The following is a 23,949-nucleotide window of genomic DNA, read 5'->3' as shown; positions in this document are numbered from 1 at the left end:
GTTGGGTCTCTTGTGGCCTGGCTCTTTCTGGGTCCTTTGCTGCCTTCCGGGAAGAACAGCTGCCCTTGTGTTTTGGGGAGATTGCTGCAGAATCAGGAGCTCCCAAGAAATGGGACCTGGGTAGCACCTGGAGCAGGGAGAAGGCAGCATCCCAGCAAGAAAAATTCAGATCCGGGCAACTTTAGAGCTGGTGGCAAAGGGAGTCAGTAGTCTAATGTCCCTAGTCAGAAGCAGACTAGTCCTTTTTTGAGCGCTCAGCCTCAAGCCCAGTTTCTTGGAGAGCTGCAGTTTCCCCAGCATCCCCACCAGGCAGCCTGGAACCAGGCTGTGGCCCAGGTGGAAACCTGCTGGCTCCTCTCCTTCCCTCTGCATCCCTGCATCTGGCAAGTGCCACCAGCAGGATACAAAGAACAGACATTTCGTGGCAGAGACACTCATGTCCCCACTGTGTTTGCAGCCTGCCTGCTTTTGCTCCCCCAAATAGGCGAGTCCAAAGCTTCCCCTCTGCTTCCGCTGCGTTTCAGTTCTGCTTCTTTGATGCCATGAATAAAAGGCAGGACATAACAAACTATAACAACAATAAAAAACCCACGCACAAACACATAACAAATCAAAACGACCTGGTCTGTGAATGAAGGGGAAAAAAAGGTGGTTCCGTCCCTGGAAGTCTCAAGAGCTTCCAAAAATAGGCTGCGGCCCCAGCCAAGGCGAGCACAGCCAGGGTTTGCTCGGTCAGCGCCAGCACTGGGAGGGAGCTGCGGTTTCCCACTCGCTCCTGCCCTGCTCCAGTGCCTACGGGCAGCTGCACCACATCCCCTGGCAGGGGCAGAGCAGCCAAGGGCCCTGTGGGGCAGGGAAGGGCAGTGTGGCTCAGGTGGTGTGACATCCCTCTAAAACCTGGGGTAACAATTTATTTTGCTGTTTACAGCTGAGCAACCCATGGGCCATGAAACACCTCCCCCCTGCACATGCACCGAAGGTGGGCGTGGCTGGTGCTGTAGCTGGAAGGGTAGAAGGGTCCCAGACTTCAGCACCCCGCTGTCTTCCAGCTCTCATGATGGCTGTTACACAAGCCTAGAGGATTTTCCCTATTTTCCCAGGTGCTTGGTACATGCAATCGGAAATTTTCCACCTCCAAACACCCTGCCAGCAGCAGCCACTCTCCCCACTGTGCTTTTCCCTGGGATTTGGGCTTCTCCCAAACCTTACTGCAGGAACACTCCTCATGCTGGCCACTGCCTCCCACATCTGGGAACCATGAGTGGAGCAATGGGGCCGGAGATGGAAATTTGGGCTTGGCCCCATTGGCTCACCTGCCTCAGCCCCACACCCGGCCCGGGGACTGCACCAAACCCCCAGCAGACCCTGGCACCCTTCCCCTTGTTGAAGGCAACTCCTGGCAGGATCTGCCAGGCAGGAGAAGGAGAGGTGGAGCTGAAGCTGCTGCTGGGCCGGCGCTGTGTGCGCACGGGCGGCGCAGCCTCCGCTCGGCTCCGGCCAGAGCCGCATTCCTCCCTTCACCCGGCGTGCCGCAGTTCAGCGTGTGCACGAGCGCACACGTCCTCCAAGAGCCCCAGCCGGTGGCCAAGAGACTCCAGATGCTGGAGGAGCTGTGCACAGCTGCTGGCCAGCAGCAGCAGAGGGGAAAATATAAATAAAGACTTTAAACCCTCTCCCTCCAGCACAGCAGCAGGACATTCTCGCGTCCCCTGCATCCCCCTCGGTCCATTCTGCCAGCTCCCAAAGCCGGGCCGTGCCTGCGAGGTCACCTCGGGCAGAGCCGCCTGCCTGGCTCGGCGAGGGGAACAGGCAGAGTCCGTGGCGTGTCTGGAAAGAGAAAATCTCCCTGCAGAATCTAACGGGAGCACCGCGAGCTGGCCTGTGCGGGGTCTGCCTGAGAAATGAGAGCATGGAGAAGGAATGTCAGGTATTTCCTTCTGCTCCCCAGTGCTAGAGCAGCCCCAGGTAACTGGCAAGGGCAAAGGAAGGGACCAGTGCTGTTTCCCTGAATCCCTTTGCTGCTGGTAACCTCCAGATCACAAGCAAAGCTACGGGGGTGGAAGGGAGACCGTGTCTTGCTGGCGAGATACGGATCTGATTCTATTTGCTCAAACGGGAAAGGAAACGGAGAAGAAACCTAAAAGAATTGCAGGAGGTTTTATTGGAAGATGAAATCGATCGAAGCCTTTCTGCAGTGTGGGAGCTGGGGAGGAGCTGCCTCAGAGAGGGCCTTGCTCTGTTTAAAATGAAAGCATTTCCTGGGCCATCAGCCCAGCGCGCCTGTGGGAGGGGGATGGGGAGGGTTTTGCATTGGCGGCATCACCACCACGGAGTCCACAGACCCTCCTGCACCACCTCCTCCTCTCAGGGCCGAGCGTCCGCCGCGGGATGGGGAGGGTCGAAGGGGGGATGCAGGACTGGAGACACACCGGCCCCCAAAGTTGAACTCAGGTCATGGTCTCACTGCCCCTCGGTTTTGTTCCTTCCTTCGCGTGGCTTGCGGTTGAAACTCGAAACCGGCTCATCTGGCCGGCGGGCGGGACTGCAGCGCTGGATCTTGGCACTGGCCTCGCCTCGGCTCCGCACAGCCCCGGCCGTCCGCGCAGCATGGAAAAGCACAGTAAAGCTTTCGCTTCCTCGTTTGCACAGCACCGCTGTCATTCCCGGAGAGGCTGGGGCAGGATGGAGAGGGGCTGGCACGGCGTGGGCAGAGGGGTTCACCCCGGGAGCGGAGAGTTCGGCTCACGCAGGCACTGCCAGCGTGGAGCTCGGCTGAGGCAGCCCAAGAACCAGCACCATCCTTGTGCCTGTGTAGGGTTCCCTGCTGTAGGACATGAGCAGGGTTCAAATGGCCCCAGCCCCCCCAGCTTTCCTGGCCGGTGTTTCCAAGCATGAGGTGCGCGGACACGGCACTTCCCCGCAGCTGCACGGCAGATGAGCGCCTCTCTCGCTGCTCTGGCAATGCTCCGCTCTGCCTGCCGACTCTGCCCCGTCGCACGCGGTCTTCCCGAAAAAACTGGGCAGCTCTGTCCTTCCCTTTGCTCAACTCAGAGGCTGAAACATCATCACCTCTATGCTCGTATGCAAGGATGGGGGCAGGTCCGAGCTCGCCAGCTCCCAGAAGATTGTGGAATGGAAAGCAAATGGAATAGAGCAAAACAAGGTGACCCCGCACTTAAAATCTGTTATTTTGCTTTTACCTTGTTCTTCCTCCTTATGCTTGTTTCTGAGCATCAGTAGGGAGACTGGCCGTGCCAGCTATCCCACGTGTGAGGTTTGGCTTAAATCAATAGAAATCCCGCTGCTTTCAATGAAGAATATTAAGTTTTTCTTTAAAAATAGCAGCTGAAATTTTTGAGTTTGGAACAATCCCCAAATCCATCCTGGTGGCACTGCAGGCCAGGGCACCCTCACCTTTCCTAGTGCGGTTTCATTGGACGGGTTCTGTTCTGCCACCTCTTCCTGGGTCACTTGGAAAGGGGGACCCTGGAGAAGTGGCCTTGTCGGGGTCATCAGGGGCTGTGCCACTGCAGGTGCTCTGTGTATTGCAAAGCCCCACAGGGACAGTGACAGAGTTCTTTGCCTTTACTGCTCTGCCCAGGACACCTTCAGCCCTCTCTAACCTTGTGCCTTATGTCTCAACAATTCCCCTATTTCACCCTTTTCCAGACTTACTCTTTCCTGGGTGTTGATCCTGCCCATTGCTGGATGCACCCATGCCCTCTGTGCTTTTATCAGGCTCCTCACCACAGGCAGGTGCTGGTGGGGCTGGTCCAGCCTTGAACCTGGGGTCCTGCTGCCTGCCCCTTCCTGGCCCCTCCTGCTTGGCTGATATCCAGTATTGCTGTCTCCACCCTGGCTCCTCAAAGGCCATTTTCCAATGCTTGTCTATTCTAATTTGGGTCTTTGGCAGGACAAGTCTGTCTCCTCTCTGGGTGCAGGTCCAGTCTGTGCTTGTGGCCATGGCTTGGAGCTCTGTGTGGCCAGGCAGCCTAGCAGTGGCCCTGGCTGGGGATGCTCTTGGTCCTCGCCAGGGAGAGCATCAAGCCCTGTAGCAAGCACATCTTTTGCTCTCTCTTTTTTTTACGTGGCTGAAGGTCTGCAGGAGTTCTAGCCTCCTGAGAGCTCTGCCCCACTCCTGAGCCATGCTGGGACTGGGTGTCATAATGCTGACACCTCAGATGCTCCCACTGGATAGACAGAATGAGATAAAATTAATTACTAATCCTTAAAAATCAATTAAGCAATATAATTAATTCAATAGTAATTATTAATTATCAATTAATTGATCTCTTTAAAGAGGGGAAGGTAGAGGAAAACAAGGCAGAAACAGTAGTTCTGGCTGGGAGTTTCCTCTCTACCCTCCGGGTCCTGCCATCTCCCTCAAGAAACAAGCAGCTCACCTTCCCTTCTACACTTCTACAGAACCCACCTCTCACCCAGCCTTGGGCTCTTGGAGGAGTTGTGTGGTGCTGGGGAGAAGAGATGGTGCCTTTAAAAAAAAAAAAAAAAAAAAAAAAAACCAACAGAAATCAAGTACCTGCCAGGAAAAAAACCCCATATTTTCCGTTGTGTCTTGGTTGTGGAAGGGGGATGTGACAGCCATGGAAAATGGACAGATTCTGTGAGCAATAAAAAATGGCTTTGCTTTTTCCCCCTCTTCTCCCCCTGTCGCTTTTCATGTGCTGCATTTCCTACAATCTGATTTTCTTCTCTCCAGCAAATACAGGTTTCGGGTTCCTGAGCATGGGGCTGCGGTTTGAGAGGAGCAATGGAAACTCCCTGCGGTGGGAAGGGGCCAAAGGCACAGGGGGTGCAGGAGGGGAAGGAAAATGGGGCTGTTCTCACTGGGGTGTGGAGGCTCACAGGGGCATGGAGCTGAAACCCTGTGCTCTGCTCCACACTGGGCACGTTTTTCATTCAGTGCCTTCTGTCTGAGGCTGAAGGTGATGATGCATCAGGAGCTGGGGTGCGCTCCCATGCTGGAAGAGGAGACCCGGGAGGGTCCCATCACCCCAAGACCACCCCAGGCCCACGGGTGACCCACAGGAGAGTCAGAGCTGGGTTTGCTGGTGACCCCTGCCCACTGTCACCTCCATCCCTTGCCTGTGCACGTCCCATGGGGCACTCCCCTGCCTGGCTGCTGGCCAGTGTGCTCGCCTTTCCCAGACCGCTGGGGGAGAAGTGAAAGTGCTTCTCCTCATTCCCGAGTGAGATCTTTGTTTACAGGGACTTCAAATATTTATCCAAAGTGCAGGGCTCTGGTAGGGATGTCGGGTCCCCCTGCTCTGGGCTCTGCAGCTCATCCTTCCTCACCTTTGGGCCATCTCCTTCTCTTTATTTATTTCTTTGAGGATCTTCCCTGCACTAAATCACTGCTGGCTACATCGGTCTGGGGGTGATGGGATTCAGCTGCCCACTGGGATTTTGGCTGTGACCTGCAGGAGCACCTCTCCTTCTCCTTACAGGGGGTGGATTCATCCTACAAACAGGGAAAATAATTGGGCTCTCTAGAGGCTGTTCCCCTGGATCAGGGAGCTTTGAGGCAATTGGGACATTTGAGAGGCATCCTCTTTCTTCCCCCTCACCCATGCAGGCACCTCCACTGGGCAGGCACCCCCAGTGTGGCTCAGCTGGGTGAAGCCTGCTCATCACTGTCCGTGGTCTCAACAGATGAAACATGCTCTGAGAAAGAAAAGTGAGTTTCTGGATTAGATTCTGGCGTGAATAAACACTTGTGCTAGAATTTGCCAGTCTTTCAGGAACTGCAAGTATTTTCACAGTGTCAAATGTTCAGGCAGATACTGTATAAATAATGACCTCGATTATGTCAGTTATTACAATGAGCAGAGCTCTGGGCTTTGATTCATAACAGTATCTGCAAATCAGTGTCTTGACTTTTTGCTCTTCTTGGGAGATTGCTCATGCTCCAGCACTCTGAGGCCAAACGTCTGTGGTTTTGGACAGGGTTGTGGCAGCCTGCCAGCGCCTTCCCTGCACTGGGGCCAAGTGCTGCGTCCCCATGACATGGCAGAGCTGTTTTGGAAGAAATGTGGGGTATGTGACTTCCTGGGGAGTCTGGCCATGCACCATGGATCAGGGACCCCTGTCCATGGCACCTCCTGCAGCAGTCCCAGATGGAAAGCCCAGGCTGATCCGTAGCAGAGGAGGTGGGAACATCTCAGAGGGAGCTGGGTCCCATTGCAGTAGGTCCAGGAGTGTTTCCCTGAGGGGGTGCCAAGCAGAGTGGGGAAATGTGGCAGTGGTTGTACCTTTGAGAAGACAATGCTGTCCCTGGGCCTGGGGGTCGTGGGGGCTCCTCCTGCCCCTCCCATGCCTTGGTGCCTCTTGGGGGATGGACCTGAGATGGGAGGGTGGAGGTACCTGGGGAAGTTGGAGACACTCCCAAGTGGGACGAGCAATTAATGATCCCTGATTATCCTCGGAGCACATCTGGGATCAGCCTCTCCTCCTTACCCCAAGCTTGACATTTTCAGAAATCTTCCTTTTTCTCTCACCCTGTGCTAGGACCTCCTCCCAGAGAAATGAGTGAACCATCTGCCAAAAGCACAGAAAAGCACCAGACCATCAACTTTGCTGCTTCTCCAGTGGGAGAAATGACATCCGCAGGCGGTGGGTGAGGAGAGCACTGGTGGGAAATGGCCAGGCAAAAGCAAGCTGAAGCTAATCTGAGTCTGTTTTTTCTCCAGATTGCTCTGTTTATTCACAATCTTTCTTTGATAAAATTGCAGAAAATCAGAGGCAACACACACTGCCTTCCAAATGTAAAGGGAGGGATGGAAAAAGAGCCAGGAAGAAAAGGCAACTCCAGCACAGAGAGCGATGCAGAGGGGCCATCTGAGAGGCATGAACAGAGTAATGCACTCAGTCTTTCAGCAGCCTTCAATTGCTGCTCCTTCCATGCAGGAATTTCCCATTAATAGCCAATGTCTGAATCTGCAAATTAAATAAAATAATAATAATAATAATAATAAAAAAGATGGAAAATAAAGACCTTTTGTTTTCCAGACTTGAAGCAGCTGCACAGCATCTCCCAAGACGATGGCTGCAAAGATGAAACCAAAATCAGGTACCAGTTTCCCATCAGCCTGGAGAAGTGCTCTGGAACCAGGGCCTTGCCTCGTCTCCCTCTGTCCCTGCTTCCTCCTGCCCTCAGCTTGTCAGAAGCTGGCTGTGCATTGCCTGTTTGGGATGCTTGCAGGGTACATGTGGGAAATGAGGTTGAGAGTACGATTGCTTTGATTTTAACCAGAGACTGCAGAGTAGGCGAGAGTCTCCAAAAGAAAAGGGAAAAAAACCCCAAGCAAAAAAAAAAAAAAAAAAAAGGAACGAAAAAAGCTTTCTTACAAATTTCCAGCAGTTTTTATGGTAGATGGAACTAGTAATGGATGTAGCCTGACACTTTGAGCTACAAGGCTCTGATTTAATTTGCCTTTAACTTTGTCAGACTCAAAGCACTTGGCCTGAACTTCTCTAGGCTGGCTGCACATAAGCCAAAACAGCACCTCCATTTGCAAGGACAGGGCTCAGGAAAAAGAAAAGCATTTTCTGCACGAGAGCTCCAGCAACCCTCTGCTCTGGCAGGGAGGTGCACTGCACCCAAAGGTGCACTAGCTGGAGATGAGATTAAAGGCTACCCAGGTTACAACCTCTGGCAAACTGAGGTCTGCCTGGTAAAAAGGGCAAAAAAATTGAGAGTTTGAGTTTGAACTTGTGTCTTTTATAGTCTGATGTGGAAGGAAATGGTGCAGCCTTGCTCTGAGGCTATGAAAGGTGTTAATATTGAGCTCTGGCCCTGTACAGAAAGCAGAGCTTCCACTGCACTGTGCCAACACAATTCCTAAAATCCAGACTGAAATTTACCCTTCCAGTCCAAAGAGGAGACCCACTCTCTTTCTCCTTGCCCTTCCGCTTTGGGAAATGACCCAGGGAGGAGTTCAGGAGGGTGGGGAGCCTTCAGTTGGTGGGTGAGATGTCTCATTTCTCCTTGTTCCAGGACTTTTCCAGCCATGCTCTGGAGAGAGGAGCACACAACACCCTCTTCACGTTCACTGGGGGTCCTCAGGACTGGCATATCAATGAAGGAACAAAATATCCAGTCTTATGTGTGTGTCCTGACTCCAGCAACCAGGATCCATCTCGAGCTAGCTCCACCCTTCCCTTAAAAAACTCACTTTCTTGCAGATAGATCAACAGCAAGGAAGGGAGTTTCCATTCCTTGTGTGCCGGTCCAACTCTGCACTGTGAAGCAGCCTGATGGTGTCTGGGCAGCCAAACCCCTCCTTGCTGCTGCCTGGGATCTGACAGCACCAGGCAAAACCCTCCCGGCTGCAGGGGCAGCTCTGGGCAGTTGACATGGCCTGGACCAGCTGAGGAGCTTCGGGAAAGCCAGGAATTGCACCATTAAAAACCTACGGAAGGAACAACTGGTGAATGCTCAGACAGGATCTTGGCAGGATCTTGGCCTTGGCATCTGAATTATCCTTGCCCTGGCTGGCAGCACTGAGGTCTCCTTAGCAACAACACTTCAATATTTAACACCAAATGCATGTGCCCAAGTGACCTTCCAGGGCCTTTCCATGGTGCTGCTGCTGAGCTGGCTCCAGGAGCACGGCAGCTGCCAAATGAGCCACTGCCAGCTCAAGATTTCCTCTGCTTCTCCCAGATGAGCACTTGCTGGGCTTGCCATGATCTGGTGCTCAGCACTGATGAGCTCATGGGCAGGGTGGAGCCTTCAGGAGAAACAATGTCTGGCCAGGGGAGTTAAAGAAAGCCAAAGTCCAGAGGGTCCATGGATATAGACAATCCTGTTGCAGCCACCAGATGAAGGAGATGTGCTTGGAGATGCAATCTGCAAAGAGGTGGAAAACAACAGCTGGCAGGAAAGCCCTGATCCCATCATTGTCCTGACTTTGGGGAAGGACAGGGGAGATGGTCACAAGCTGACCAACTGAGCTGATGGGCACCAGGTGCAGAAAGGGGGCCTGGGGGAGGTCCATGGACAGAGGAGGGCAGCGAGTCTGACTGGCAATAAGGAAATAATGGAAGCTGAGGGAGACAGAGACATGGCCTGGAGACTGACTGCACAGCCAGGATAATGGGCGGTGTCTGTGCTTGCAAGGGCAAAGACTCAAGAGAAAGTCAGCAAAACAGAGACATAGAGGCTGCAGGAGCTCAGCACTTCTCACTCCAGTAAGTGGCTGTTTATTCTGGTTGTTATGAAAAGCAGGTCTGACACTGCTGTCTGCAAATCAGGGCTCTCCTTCCTCCCCTCCATCCATCCACTCACCCATCCCTGGAGTATCTAAGCACCTCCAAAGCAAATTGTGTTTGTTTTCTATGGATTCATCCAGGAATCTCTCTTCTCTAGCACTGCACCTGCCTTCACCCTTCCTCTGTGTCTCCAAGCATCGGTGTGGAGTCACGGTGTGTACATGGCGAGGGAACAACCCTGCCCCAAACAGGAGGTGGGGGATGCTTTATGAAAAGCAGTTACAGCCATTCTTGGAAGACTTTGGCTCCGAGCCCCTCTGCCACATTCTTAGGAGAGATCATATCAAAAAAACTATTTTTACTAAAATTGTAGTGGTAACAGGCTCCAGATGTCTGTTGTTATGTAATAGGGTTTGTTTTAATGGATCTGACTTCCAGATGTGCAGCGTGGGCTCAGGGCGTCTGCTTGGTCCTCTGTGGACCGGGGGAGCAGCCAGCTCTCCGTGCTGCCCAGAGGGGGCAGCTGCCTCCATGGCAGATGGGATTGCTCCTGGCTCATGAGCTCTGCTCTTCCTTGTCCTTTCTGGTACAGCTTTAGTCATCCTGGGCGCTCATCTCAGGTTCCACATCTCATTTTGGGACAAAAGCAAGAAGGGTCACTGAGCAGTGGTTTGCTCAGCTGTGAGAGAAAGGAAGGAACTCACTGGTGAGGCTGAGATGAGGAATAGTCCCTGGCAGCACTGTGGTCCTCCCATGGGACTCATTGGGACTGTCTGTAGGTATCACCATCACATACATGAAATTATAGTTTGGGGATTCTGATTAACCAGCGACTGAAGATTGGAAGCTAAAGGGAATTAAGGGACTGATCATGTCTTGATTTCCCAGCGCCCATTTTGTGCTTTCCCTGCTGTGAGAAAAACTTGGGCAGGATGACAGCTAGGAGGAATGAACCAGACAAAGGTTTCCTCAGGCAGAAACATTTTGGACTTGGAAGTGAAGAGGAAAAGCATCTGAGGAAAGAGACTGTCACCTTCCCCTTGAGCCTGTGGGAACAGCTCAGTAAACACCAATGGGACCAGCCCACACATCCTTCTGGACCAGTTTCTGTGCTGTCATTGATGTTTTCCAGCTGAGTTCTTGCCTTCCTTGCTGAGGTTCACTTCCCTGCTGGAAGCTGAAGGGAAGGTTTTTGAAGGCATTTGAGGCCTGGTGGTTTCCCCTTCCTTCACAGAAGGTCTTGGTGCCACAGGATCAGTGTCCCCCCTCTCCAGCACTGCAATTAGCTGGAAACACTGGCTGCTCACCCATTTGATAGGAAGAGCTCCAAGCAGGGATGCAGCAGACGTCTGGATCCTAGCTGCTAGGTGGACAGGGGGATGAGTGGTGCATGCTAAGCCAAGGAGGATTTGAATTCAAAGTATGTGGCCCTGTGCCATCACTATTAGCATCTGCTAATGAAATGCTAAGACTTATTAAGTGCTCAGATCCAGGAGGGAGACTTAAAGGGATGTACTTGGACTGAAAGCAAGAGGCTTTCTTTCTGGAGAGCAGCAAGAAGGGAACGCCCAGGGCTGGCTCCCCTGGGGAGAAAATGGAACTGCTACCTGATGACAGAAGGAAAGAGCTGGAGAGTCAATACCAACCCTATAACACGCCATGGGACACAAGCTGAGCCACAGCTCCAAGGAGGAGGGAAGGTCAGGGGGGCAGTGACAGATCTGCACCTGTGGAGGAGCACTGACCCTGCCCCGACATCACTGACCAGCCAGGCTGGGACCTCTGAGTCCTGGCAGCTTTTCATTATTTTATTTTATCTGCAGCGAGGCTTTTGCAGAGCTGGTTTTGCTTTGCATTGCAGTCACGTGCTTGTCTCAGTGATTTGGTTTTCTCTCTCCTCTTTGCAAAGCAGCACAAGGCAGGCTCTGGGGCTCTGCTGTGCACATGAAGGAGGCCTCGGCCACGGAGTCAATTGGAAAGCCATCTGCTCCCACGAATGAGGAGGTTTCCATGGTTTTATAAAAGAAAGGGACTCTTCTTCTCTCTTTTTCCTTTTTCTTTCCCTTTTCTTCCTATGAGGAAGCCATACATGTGCACAGACAGCCTTGCCAGAAATGTGGTGTTTATCAGAGCTGTATTGCCCTCACTGCCATGGGACAGAGCCTGGTGGAGTGGTGAGAGGGGAGGGGAGAGTGGATACAAAGGCATCCCCAGCCCAGGAGACAGCCTGTGGAAGGTGTGGAAACAAAGCTGGGCAGGGGAAATGAATGAACACTTCATCCCAGGCCCTCCCCCCCAGCACGTCCATGTAAAATGTGGAGATTAGGTGGAAAATCCATACAGAAGGGAAATGTATGCCTTTAGCAGAGCAGGGCTCCCCACAGGCCAGCTAATTGTTCTGAATGGATGTCCTGGCACACAGACAGTCTTCTCTTAGTTTGTTTTCCTGCTTTGACCAGTGTTTCTGCTGTTAACCCTTCTTCTGTGGGAGGACAGTGGGTGGGAAAGAGGGAACTGTCCCTACCCTGCTTAACCAGGGCAGCAACACCTGACCCCTCCAAGAGCTTCCAAAAGTCACAAGGGAGGAAAACATTTTGAGATGAGGTGTGAGAGGTGAACACATGAGTCTGACAACAAACAGCCAAGGGAGGAGGGAAGCACTCTTTCTTGTTTTCTGGCCAGCTCCTGGACTGGCAGTGACAGGACATGGAGGAGACTGAACTAACTTCCAGGTTTAACCATCAGTTATTTTTACAGTGCAAAAAGATTTCTCCAATACATTCAAATGTTAACACCCTTGGGGGAATGAAGCCTCATGTGGCATTCAGAGAGGAAAGAGGAGCGTGGAAAAGGTATCTGGGCACTTTGCAAACAAGAGATCACATCTGCAAGCTGGCTGTGCTGGGCACACTGGTGTGTGGCAGGGAGAGGGTACTGCCCTCCGAGGCCCTGCCTTGAGCGCTCCAGCTCCAGGTGTGACCATGTGACCTACCATGGTCCCTTGCATGGTAAAGAGGTGATTCACAAGGAAAAGAGAAGGGAGGGTTGTCAGACATGAGCTTAAACCAAGATGGGGAAAGCTGATGTCCTGGAGGTTGTTCTTCTTGGTCACACCAGGCACTCAGCTCATCCAAGTGCCAGATCCTCTGGGGTCACCACTTCTTAGGGCCTGGTCTGCTCAAAGCAGCTTGGGAAGGGAGAAGGAAACATCCATATGATGGAAGAGTGGAGAGCCAAAGCAAGGGGCACTCGGTGCCCTGCTGAGGTAGGCAAGGTTCAGCATCATCTCTTACAAGTCAAGTGGGGAGGGTGGGGCAGCCAGACTCAGTCCAGGTGTAAAAGGATCCATGAGATCTCCTGTGAGGGACCGTGGGGAGTCCTTCCAGCCAGCCCTCATGAGGGTTGGGGATCAGGGTATGGGAAGGCAGGAAGGCACAGGGTAGGACTCGCAGCCCAGCTCTGGCTCAGCTTCACTCCCTCCCTGCAGCCTTTGGGGCAGGATTTCTGCTGCTGTGCCAACCTCCCAGCGAGGGTATCCCATGGCTGGGGAGATCCCAATGATGGCTGACAACTGCAGGCAGGCAGCAATGGCTCTGAGCTGGATCCTCCAACTCAGAACCTCACCCTGTGCCCAGGTTTTTCCTGGCCATCAAATGGGTTATGGCCAGACACATCCCCACTCTGGCCAGCCCCAAACTGGATGCTAGAGGGATGAAGGAGCAGGCAAGCCCTTATCTCTGCTTTGCCATAACCATCCTCAACACGTTTGTGGCAGACACATCCTATACTCCCCACCACCCACTCACATCCACAGCCTGGGGGTCCCAAGAGGTGCAGTAGCTCAGGAGAGGAGGGCAGAGCATGGCCAAAGCAGCATGTTGAAAATACTACCACTAATTACACAATGGGTTCCTTATGTTCCCTGGAAATGCAATATGTGGGAGGACTCCCAGCCAATTCATGTTTTAGGGCAAATCAAGGCAATATATTACTCGACTCAGCTCCTAAATTTGGTCATACTTTAGCTGGTGTTTTCAGACGTTTGTAAGTTAGGTTGGCCAATGCCACAGAGAAAAGTGATGGGGCAATTATCCTAATGAGGAACAAATGCATTACTTCTGCAAGTTATTCAGTGCTTGGAACAAGCCCTCCCCATTGCGTGACTACTTTGTACAGAGTTAACCCCTGCCAAGACCTCTGGGAGGTCATTTTTCTGGAAGATGAGAAGGAAATTCAGTGCCCATCAGATTGCTGGGGTTAAAAACTGTGCAACGCATGAAGCCTTCACAGCATCTGGCAGCAGCCTCAGTGTCTTCACTGGCACTAAGCAGCTTTCGCCCTTCACAGGGGTCATGGACAGGCTGTGTGTCCTGCAGAGGAAAGCCCAGCTGCCTTTGAGCCCAGAGCAGCACAGCAGAGATCAGCCTGGGCAGTGTGTCTTGGATAAGGCGGCATCTTCACCACGTGGATGAGCAAGGCTTCTCTTGCCCCATCCCTGAATCACAGCCTGCAGGTGCAGATGGTGCCATGTGTGTGTCTCCTTGCTTTTAGGACCCTGGAGAGGAGCAGGATGAGCTCAGCCAAAGACCTGACCTTCCCAGTTGGCTCTGTAGAGCTGTCCCACCCAGCATCTCACCCCAGCACCCAGGAGGCTTCTGCAAGAGCCAGCAGAAACTCCTGGCCCTCTTGGCCCACCCACTATGCCTCATTTTGCCCCTTTTTAGCAACATGCCCAGGTGACTTAGAGGCAGTAAGGACCATCCTGCCTCTGACCACAGGCAGCCATCTCTGTGTGCACAGACCAGCCAGGATTCACAGCTGCTCAAAGCAGCTCTTCCCTCAGCCCTGCTGGACAGCCCATAGGCCAGTGGTGTTCAGGCTCTTGTGTGGCCTCAGTCGTTGAGGGGACAGAACCTCATCCATTCCCCGGATCCAATTTCAGAGATCTTAAATGGGCTGCCATCCCTGATATCCCAGCATGGTTTTAGGGATTCAGCATCTCAGTGGTGACTGACTGCTGGATGTTTTGTGGCGAGGGGGACTCCAGCAGCGTGCCGCACCCTTCTGGCAAGCAGCCCTGTCCAAAGCCAGACCCTCAATTTCTGCATATCCAGCCCCTCTCTGTATGAGCCTGTGGCTCACACCAAGCTTCCTTCACCTGCCCCAGTCCCATGGGGAATGCTGGGTGGGTGACAAGGGACATGGGGGGATTGCAGGGACAGGCACAGCCTGGCAAAGCCCCATCTATACAGGACTCCCTGGCCCCATCCACGGCAGCTGCAGGGGCACAGGCTGGAGGAGCTGCTTGTCTCCAAATCCTTTTTGCTTTTGTATTTTTCTTTCTTCTTTTCCTGCCTTCTCCAGAAGGGCCCAGATGCCTTTACTTTGGCTGGGCTCCCTTGGCTGGCAGCCCGCGGAGGCACCAGGAACGCCATGTGTGAGTGCATGAGCCTGTGTGTGCAATATGAATACACAGAAATGGAAGACGACCAGCACATAAACATTCTTTACTGTTTGGGTCACAGCCCGGGGAGCTGTAAGAGCTTTTGTGCTGTTTTGAACACACAGACTAAATAGAGAGGGAGCAAGTAGAGCAGAGAGGATGAGAAGCTGGGAGAGACAGGGTGGGAGGAGATGAGCAGAGAGGAGATGCAAGGAGGACCCCCTGCACACCATGGGGTCTGACAGGAGTGGGCAGGGAAGGTGTTGGTGCAAGGCTGGGAGCTCCCAAGGACACCCACATCTGCTCCACACAGAGGGCTGGGCTGGACATGGGGGAGACACCAGTTTGGGGCTGCTCATCACACATATTTTCCTGTATTAAAGCAAAAGGTAAAATAATAATAATGATACAAGTTGGCTGAAGGCTGAAATAACCAGGATTCATTCCTGTGCAGATCTCGTTAGAGTGGCTTAAGTGTCAGTCTGGGAATAAGGAGGAGGGGGCTGTGCTGGAAGTATTTCTGCAGCAGGCGAGGGGAAGGACGGTCTCTCCGGAGCTAACAAGACCCAGCTGGCTCCCAACTGCAGCCGAGAGTGTTAAATCAGAAACTATTCCGTCAACAGCCAGTTTGGCCAAATATGAAACATTTCCAGGGAATCAATGGCCGGTGCTGGTGACGCAGAAGCCAATAGTCTTGACTTCTTTTCCAGAGCCTCCAGAAATACACTCATCATTTTGGACTTAAAGGGACAGGCCATGCTTTTTCTGCTCCTCTTGGCGGCGTTCAGCTGAGGAATCCACTTCCCAGCAGCGAGAACGGCGGCTGGGCTGGTTTAACCCACTGGTTAATACTTGCAAAGGGCCCCAGGGGGGTTGGACCTGCCAAGCTGCTCCACATGACAAATCTGAACTGGACGTGTCCTCCCCAAATGTTTTCCGTGGAGATGAGCTCAGACGGAAGCCTTGAGCTCCGTGCAGCTGAGCTCTGACTGCTGCTGCCCTCATCCTCTGCCAGTGTCTGAGCCTTTGACCCTCACCTGTGCAGAGCATGATGGAAACCAAATGTTGAGGCTTGGCCCTCGGGGCTCCAGGAGAGCGGGGAGTCACCAGTCCTCTGGCACAGGCAGGGCTGACCGTTGTCCACCTTTGCATTTGGTGACACATTTAATGTCTGGGGCTGCACGAGGGCAAGGCCAGCAGCAGGGCTGCAGCCAGCATGCCTCCAGAACATTTAGATCTTTTAGGAACAAAACAGGGCAAATGGTGTAACTTTTTCTCTATGTCCTCAGCCCCTCAGGTCTTCTCCAACTTTCCAAGGCCCTGGGATATCCCAGTGGCTTGTCCCAGCCTTCCTTCCAGCCTGGGTCACACTCGTCCCATCCCAGCAGAGAAACAGCACCCATGGCATCTGACAAGGCACAGCTAAGCAAGACAGATAAATCATTACAGTATACAAAATGATCCCTGGGGATAACATGCTGAGGAATACATTGAGTGCAGGTAGCCTGGTGTGCAAGATACAGGAAAGTTTCCTTAACAGTCAGAAGGAGAAAAAATGAAAAAAAAGAGTATCAAATACTAGTAAATTGCTTGGACAGTGCAGCAGTAAGGTCTGTGGAGCTGTATTTGCTGCTACTTGGCCTGTATTGCCATTTGGAGCAAGGCTAAACCTGCCCAGCTCTGAGCTTTACAGTGCACAACACATCCATGTTCTTAAGCATCCTCCCTGTCTCAGAGAGGCCCTTCCCTATTCCTGTCCCGATGGGTCACCAGAGATCTTGCCCCCAAACAGCTGTATTTAGTTGAGGACATGCCCACCCCTGCAGCTTGGCACTGTAACAAAGCTCTGAACACCAATCTCCCACCATGGCTAGCCAGGATTTTCCTCCATATAGCCAAAAGCTGCTGGTCAGGGCTCACTGGAGCAAAGCTGTCCGGCTGCTGGGACACTGGTGACACGGGCTAGCTTTGCCCAGGGTGTGCTCAAGCACACGTGGCTCTTTCTGCTCTGCACAGCTCCCAGCTCGAGCAGGTGAAGGGTACTCTGCATCCACAGCATTGTCAGCTGAATGGGTATTCCCAGTTGTGCCTGGACTTTAAAGGCTGGCTTGGTGGTCTCCTCTGGTAATCATAGCTTTTATCAGGGGCCAGGGAGCTGGAAAAAGGAGCCAAGCATCCTGTTTCTCTTTTTCTGCTGTAAGCAGCCCGCATTCCCACCAGCTGCTCCGGCCACAAAAATAATCCTGGGAGTTCTCCTGTTGAACAAACTTGGGGAAAGAGCGAAGTAGATGGAGAGGTTGACCTGGGGTGGGGCGGGGGGCAGCCAGAAGCCGGGCAGAACTAGAGGCAGGGGAGGAGGCATTTGGAGATCCCTGGAGAAAGGGGCTCTGCTGAGGCCATTGCTTTAGGGGTGGTAATGGAGCAACTTATATCCAGAGGGCACTGGAGTGGCACATGCCTTCGAAATGGCAAGGAATCAGCAGTGCTCCCAGGTTCCTGGGATGGCTCTGAGCAGGACAAGAACTCTGGATTTGGTCTTGCCAGCTGAGGGCAGAGCATGGCAGGGAGAGTTGAGCCAATGGGTGGAGAAGGAGATTGTGGTCATGCCACAAGGAAAACAGAGGATGAGCCATGAATCCACAAGCTGTGTCCTGCTCCCCATCCCTTGCACCCCGCTGTGCCTGCACCTATCATTCATGCTGATGGCTCTCCCTCTACTGTGTTTCCAGAGGTGCTTCCAGCATGGAAAGTTCTATTTAAAAGGTATTTTTCCTTTCTTTCTCTCTCTTTTTTTTTTTCCCCTTTAGAATGGGAAGCCAAGGGGCTGTAAAATGCAGTTTCCCACCTAGCTGAACCAGAGGAAATGATGCTGACAAAAAAGTTGAATTTACCCCAGTGTGGCTGTAACAAGTACCAGTTTTTGGAGATGGACAGAAAAACTGGAGCTGGACGAGGTGGACCTTGGCTTGGGAGAAGAGAGGCTTGGCTCTCCCACTGCTTCCCAAGCACACGAGGCACAGCTGGGAAGATCCAACCAGGTTAGAGCAAAGCTGTCCCCACAGCTCTTCTGCTTCTGGCAGCTCCCATGGCCCAGAGAGCTGTGAAACACCTCGTGCCTCCAGGCACGGAGCAGGAGACCCCCCTTTTGAGCTGAGCAGAGCATGCTGAAGCTCTTGCATGGAGCCAGGTCACCTCTCCCGGAATGGTTTCCCCTCCTGGGATGTGCTGGTGGAAGGATTGTCCATGCCGGACACTGCGCTCCCAGAGCTGCGGCTCCTCCATCCCGGCGGGCTCCCGGTGGGCTGGCTAACGAAGCAGCCCCACACACGCCCAATCAAACCCGGTTTGACTCGTCCTGGCATTCGGCAGGGAGGTTAATCAGCTCCTGGGAAACCTCTGGAAAGCAGGCAGGGGGCAGGTCTGTCAAAGGCGCCGAGGAGGAGGGGAAAAGAAGAGCGCACGTCAGAGGTCACTGCTCTCAGGGGCAACGCTGGTAAGTCACCAGGGTCCCCTCGGGCAGGGGCTGCCCAGGACCCACCAGCCTGTCTGGGATGCAGCACACCCTGTGCCACACATAGGGGCTATTCCCTTGGGGGATTAGGCTTGATTAATCCTAATTCCTCTGCTCTGCTGCATTTTTCCAGCCTTGGTTCTAACACATGCCGTGGGAGCTGCTGTAATGAGCGGGCGGATTTCCTGCTGGAGCTGATGATTGTCTCTCACTCTTCCTTGCCGTTGGGACAGTAATTTCAAGAAATACTTGGGTCTCAAAGTCACTGAGCCAGTGATGGGACACGAGCAGGGATCAGAGAGGGACAGCCCTGCATCCATCTGCTGCTGCTCCAGGCAGGCAGGGATCTGAGCATCAGGAAGGCAAGAAACACCTCTGTGTCCCTTCAGGCATCAGGAAAGTGATGTGCGTAGATGCAAAAGAGATCAGGGGCAAATCTCTGCTCCCAACAGAAGGGCAGCTGGGAAGTTGAGATATTTGGGGGATTTTGGCTCTCCTGAAAGCCTTTTTCAGACTCCACACTGCCAGCATTAGGGTTGCAGTGAAAATGAGCTCTAGGACCATCCCCTGTAGCAGGAGGGGTGAGCTAAGGAGTGCCAATGCAAATGCCTGGGGCAAGCGGCCAAATCCAGCTCCAGCAGAAGGTTTGGCTATGCTGGCACTGCCAAGGAACACAAATCCTGGCCCTGGATGCACTGGCCAGCAGATAGACAAGAGGCAGCCCCTCCTCCCTGAGCAGCCACCGCTCCGCAGCATTCGCAGGCAATGGGGTCTGACCAAACGCCGGAGGTCAGGACCTCCTGGAGTCACTCGTTTCCAATTAACAAGTCAGCTGCACACCAAGATCTGCCAGGTTTTGCAAGAAAGCATCCAGGGACAGATACAGGCTGGCTCTGTGAGCACTGTACACCTCCACCATGGGACCCTGCCTCTGGCCACAGCCACAGAGCTCTTTCTGGGCCATGGCCAAGCTCCCTGGGGATGCTCCAAAGAGCAGCTGAAGATCCTGGACTTGTTTGCACCCTTCAAGCCAAGCATGCCGGGATCTTTCTCCTGCATGTGAGCAGATTGATGTTTCCTTCTGCTCTGCTTCCTCTCTCTGGCCTGGGTAGATTTTGGGATAGCACTGTCTGTCCTGGGGTCCTCAGCTGTTGTGTGCCACTTCTGGACTTGTGGCTGGGATGTTACCCCCTGCACATGTGGGCCTCAGCCTCTGAGACTGCCCAAACTCAATGACTCTTCAAGCCAGTCTCAGTTTTGGGAAAATTCTGGCACTTGATGCTTGGGTCACTCTAGTGTTGTGCTCTTCCCATGCTGAGCTCAGCAATGGTCCAGTCACACCCCCAGATCCCCCTTTTATTCAGAACAAAGCAAACAAATAATTATTTTCAGGTGTTTTTGTTAATGGTAAAACCTTGTTTGCAGTCCTCTTGGATATGAGGAATTCTGCCTCTGCCTCGCTGGATGATGCCTTAGATGAATGTCTAACAGCAGTGGTAGTCAAAGCAAGACATCTCTTGGGGCAGTGTCCCTCCTGAAGGCTGCAAACTGCCTTGGGGTTGTCATTTTGCACACCAGACTCCAGGGACAGGAACTTTTAAATTCAGACTCTCCATGGTGAAACCTGGACATGTTGCAGCTCTGCCCCAGCAATGCCTCTAAATGCTGTGCTCTTCCAAACTGTAAAATATTTAGGATCTAAGTGTGAGCTAACTCTCTTCCCTCCCCCCCCCCCCCCCCCCCGATTCGGAAGCCACACTGGTCAGCCCAGTCAGCTTTGCATGCTGCAACACTGGGAGAAAACGGAGATAAAAACATCCTGTAGGGCAGGAGCAGGATGGTGATTAATCCTTGGAAAAGGCTAACTGACATGACCATCAATAACTACAGTAACTTGTTATGGCTGCCTCATTCCAGGAGGATTACATGCCTGAACACTCCTTAAAACATCTAATGAATGTCATTTTGTTTTTACTCTTGGTGCTCATGCAAGTGAAGCACTTGGCAGTGCTGGCCAGAACCATGGGGAGAGCCGGCAGAGCTGCTCCAGCTTCCCACACGCTGATCCTCCTGCACTTCCCCACTGACCTGAAGTATCCTTGCTGGGTGCTCCTGCTGTCCTGCTGCCAGCTCTGTCCCACCAGGATCCTTGCTGTGGCCAAGTGATGGCTCTCTCTGGCTTCAGCTGGCTTGGGTGACGTCTGGCTGCAGGACACCTTCCCCATGGCACGGGCACTGTGGCTCTCACCTTGCTCTTGATCTGAAAGCAGGGTTTTAATCAAGCAGAACATGGGTCAGATTTTCCTGCCTCACCCCCATTTTGGGGATTTCTATGGCAATATTCACAGAGGAAGATGGCAAAGGCACAAGGGCTGGCACAAGTTGTATTTCATAGAATCACAGCATCACAGAAGGGTTTGGGTTGGGAGGGACCTTAAAGACCAGCTATTCCACCCCCCCTGCCATGGGCAGGGACACCTTCCACTAGAACAAGTTGCTCAAACCCCGCTGGACCTGAGCTTGAACACTTCCAGGGATGGGATTTGTCTACTCCACCCTCAGATTTCTCCTCCTTGTCCCTACTGAGACAACAGCCACGAGCCCTGCAGGCATCAGCAAGCCAAGGCAAGGCGTGAAGTGTCCAGAGAGGGTGTCCCAGCCCCAAGTTTGTCTTGGTATGCACCACTCCAGCCATGCAAGTTCTTTGCATCTGTGAGATCCATTTCCTCCTAATTTTGCCAAGGAATGTTCTTTAAAAAGGAAGAATAGCGAAAGCAAAGCTGTGAAAGGTGTGTTCTGCACTGCAGGACCATGTCATTTTGCCTCTCCTGAATAGACAAGCATGATAAACTGCATCCCAGCAGGCTGGGGCTGGGAATCACTGCGGAGATGCTCACCTCCCTGCCACATTCCAGGGAGAGGGAGTTTTGGCAAAGATTGTGTACAGCTCCAGATCCTGAGAATTAGTTCTCTGCCTTGTTCATGCTGTACAGGGGCATTATCAGTGAAATACAGGGGCCACTGTTCTTCTCCAAAACCCCACCATGAATCCGTCATGGCTCCAAGGAAGGCTTTTACATTTTCTGCTGGCAAGGCTGTCTGGGTTCATTCCAGACTCGCCCCTCACCCCCATACCAGGGGCAGCCGGGACTCCTGCCTCACCCTGCTGTGGATTAATTTTTTCAAGGTGCTGACAGTTTCTTGCCTGCTGATGCTGTGGGAGACTTTCTGGATCCCAAACAAAGGTTTTTGAGAAGGTCTGGAGATGCTCTCTGGAGTCACACTGTCTGACCCCACCGACGGTCTGCAGCCATGCAAAGAGACCTCGGCACCGACGGGGACATCAAAGCAGATCCAGACGCCAGGATCCCTCCCCACATCCTGCCAGTATAGGCAGCCTCACCAGTTACTTACTGGAATTCCTTAAACATGAGACTGTCTGCAGAGATGCAGCCGGAGCCCAGCCCTGTGCACAGCTCACACCTGACCTTCCCTGATTTCCGCAGCCCCGGACGACTTGGCTTTTCCTATTAGCAGAGGACCTTTTTGCCGCTTCTTGTACTCTCAGCCTCATATTTCAAATTCCTTTGCAGCTGTATCTGGTTTTCATTTGAACATACTACGTTTAGATACATATATATATATATAATACAATGAGAAAGGATTTTCAAGGTAATAAATGGAACATGCAAGCCTAATTATTCAGGATGACCCAATGCAACTCGGTAAGTCCAGCGAGTTGTTTATATTGGCAAGATGAGAACGAAATATCATTGGATATGGTCATTACTCTTATAAGATTTCAATATGTATACATTGTCAGGAGTCCCTGAGTTATGAAGTCCTCCTCGCTGGAGGAATAAACATGCTGGGTAGTAATCCTGGAAGCAATCAAAATGCCTTCAGCTCGGTGCCTCCAGAGCCCCTCTCTCTGCAGCCAGCTCCAAGCCCATGGGCCTTGCTCACAGCCCAGGCTCACCCAAAGATGGTTTATCTCGCTCTGAGGTCATGGGCAGAGCTTGGAGAGTGAGCAGAGAGGCAGAAATAGGATTCTTGGCATTTCAGGTTGAATTACTGGAGCTGTCCATGACTGGCCCCACTGGTCAAATAGGAAAAAATAACATGAGGGGCTCAGCTTGGCTCTCAATATGGCTGGGGGAGCCTGGTGGGTGTCTGCTCCTGCCTGCTGGCCTGGAAATGGCCCTCAGGTGTTCTGGGATGGGGGAGGTGGGACTGGCTGCTCTGTGGTTTGTCCAGGACATCCCACCTGGGGATGCTGCCCCTGTTTCCCACCCAGCAGAGCATGCCTTGGCAGCAGCTCCTCCATTTGCGGATGCTAGAGTGGGCTCTGCTGGGAAGGATACATGGGAAAGGGCTGGCCTCCACCCCTACCTCTTGTGCATGCCTTCCTGCCACCTGAGAAAAGTTTTGGGGCTTCTTTGCTGCCATCCTTTGCCCACAATCCAGGGAAGCGGGGCACTGTGGGGATGCAGGTCAGGGCAGCACTGAGACAGCAGATGCCAGAAATGCCACATCAGCCCTTCAGCTTCCATGGGAGGCCTCCAACTGCAAAGGAACCTCTCTGTGATGGTGATACACAAGCTCCTCCTAGGAACAGGGAGAATGGCACCCTCCCAGCTGCTGTGTGCAGCCCTGGGTTTGTCTCTCCTGGGACCCCAGGACTGTCACAGGGTGCAAGGGCACCGGGGCTGAAAATGCAGCATCCTGCAGTGGTTACTGTCTGTCTGTCCACTGACACACAGCTTACCCCCACAGCTCAACCCCTGCTCATTCACAACAGGGCACCCAGGAAACTCCTGGCAAGGCTCTCTGATGGGTAAAGGGCTCACCCCTCAGCTGGTCCTGTGTCTGGGGGGTATAAATCAACCCAAAAGACAGCATTTCTCTTTCAGGGAGAAGTTAACTTTCCACTGAATGCACTGAGCTGACAAGCAGTGAAGCCTTGGCTGTTTACCCCAGAGTCCAGGCGTCAGGGTCCACATGGTTGGAAGTCTCAGCAGGGCTCTATTCACTTTGATTTTACACCAGGGTTAACTAGACCCCGGTAATTATCCCCTTTTAACAAGGCAGTGTTTACACCTATGAGAAAGGGTCAGCTCCTGACTTGCTCACTTCGGCTGGAAGGAGAGTATTGCTCATGGCAGCTGGAGAGGTGATGTGACCGTAGGGGGGAAAGCAAAGATGGGAAGAAAGAAAGAAGTGGAAACAGGAAAGGTGATCTTAAAGCTCAGATGAAAAATATCCCACATGATCCTTGACTCCACAGCTTGCTCCCTCCCCATTCCTCCTTCCCCCACCATGCTGCGATGCAGCCTAGGAGTGCACACAGAGATAGTTGGGAGCTGGGATATGTTGATGGAATTCTTAGCTCCTGGGCTATTAAATGTCTGGACCAGCTAATTTTAAAGCAAACAAGCAACAGCCAAATGACAAATTGTTTGGGAGGCCCTTCAGGAGGAGGACGGAGTTTTACGACCACCAAGGGCACCGTTGCTGCCATTAAATCTGTGGACGTAGGGGGAAAATAAGATCTGATTTATTTGGTGATGGTGGAAAATATTATCCAAGCTATAATTTATTGATCATCACATCCTCCCAGTTTTCAAGGCCTCTTTCTTGTGCATATGGAACATATACATATTTTTCCACACATATGAGGTTGAACACGTAGTGGCTCCTGCACTTGAGGAATTTTTGCGTGCTCTGCTGGCCATGGGGCAGGAGCCAGCAGAGCAGGGCT

At 52.7% G+C, this 23,949-nt stretch overlaps 1 long non-coding RNA gene across 2 annotated transcripts; it reads left to right on the top strand.

Moving 5' to 3' along the window:
• Window positions 1-1,708: 1,708 nt before the first annotated feature.
• On the top strand, window positions 1,709-7,068 carry LOC109144273. Of its 2 annotated transcripts, none has more exons than XR_002044940.2 (3): window positions 1,709-1,927; window positions 6,529-6,633; window positions 6,753-7,068. It is a non-coding gene; the product is annotated as an uncharacterized LOC109144273 (long non-coding RNA). The 2 variants fall into 2 exon arrangements; XR_002044939.2 differs by lacking the exon at window positions 1,709-1,927 and adding an exon at window positions 2,375-3,163.
• The last annotated feature ends 16,881 nt before the right edge of the window (window positions 7,069-23,949 follow it).

The sequence above is a fragment of the Corvus cornix genome, chromosome 20 (assembly GCF_000738735.6).
Source record: "Corvus cornix cornix isolate S_Up_H32 chromosome 20, ASM73873v5, whole genome shotgun sequence".
NCBI classification, from domain to species: Eukaryota; Metazoa; Chordata; class Aves; order Passeriformes; family Corvidae; genus Corvus; species Corvus cornix.
Note: the sequence above shows the minus strand (reverse complement) of the source record. Positions and strands in the feature narration are given on the sequence as shown.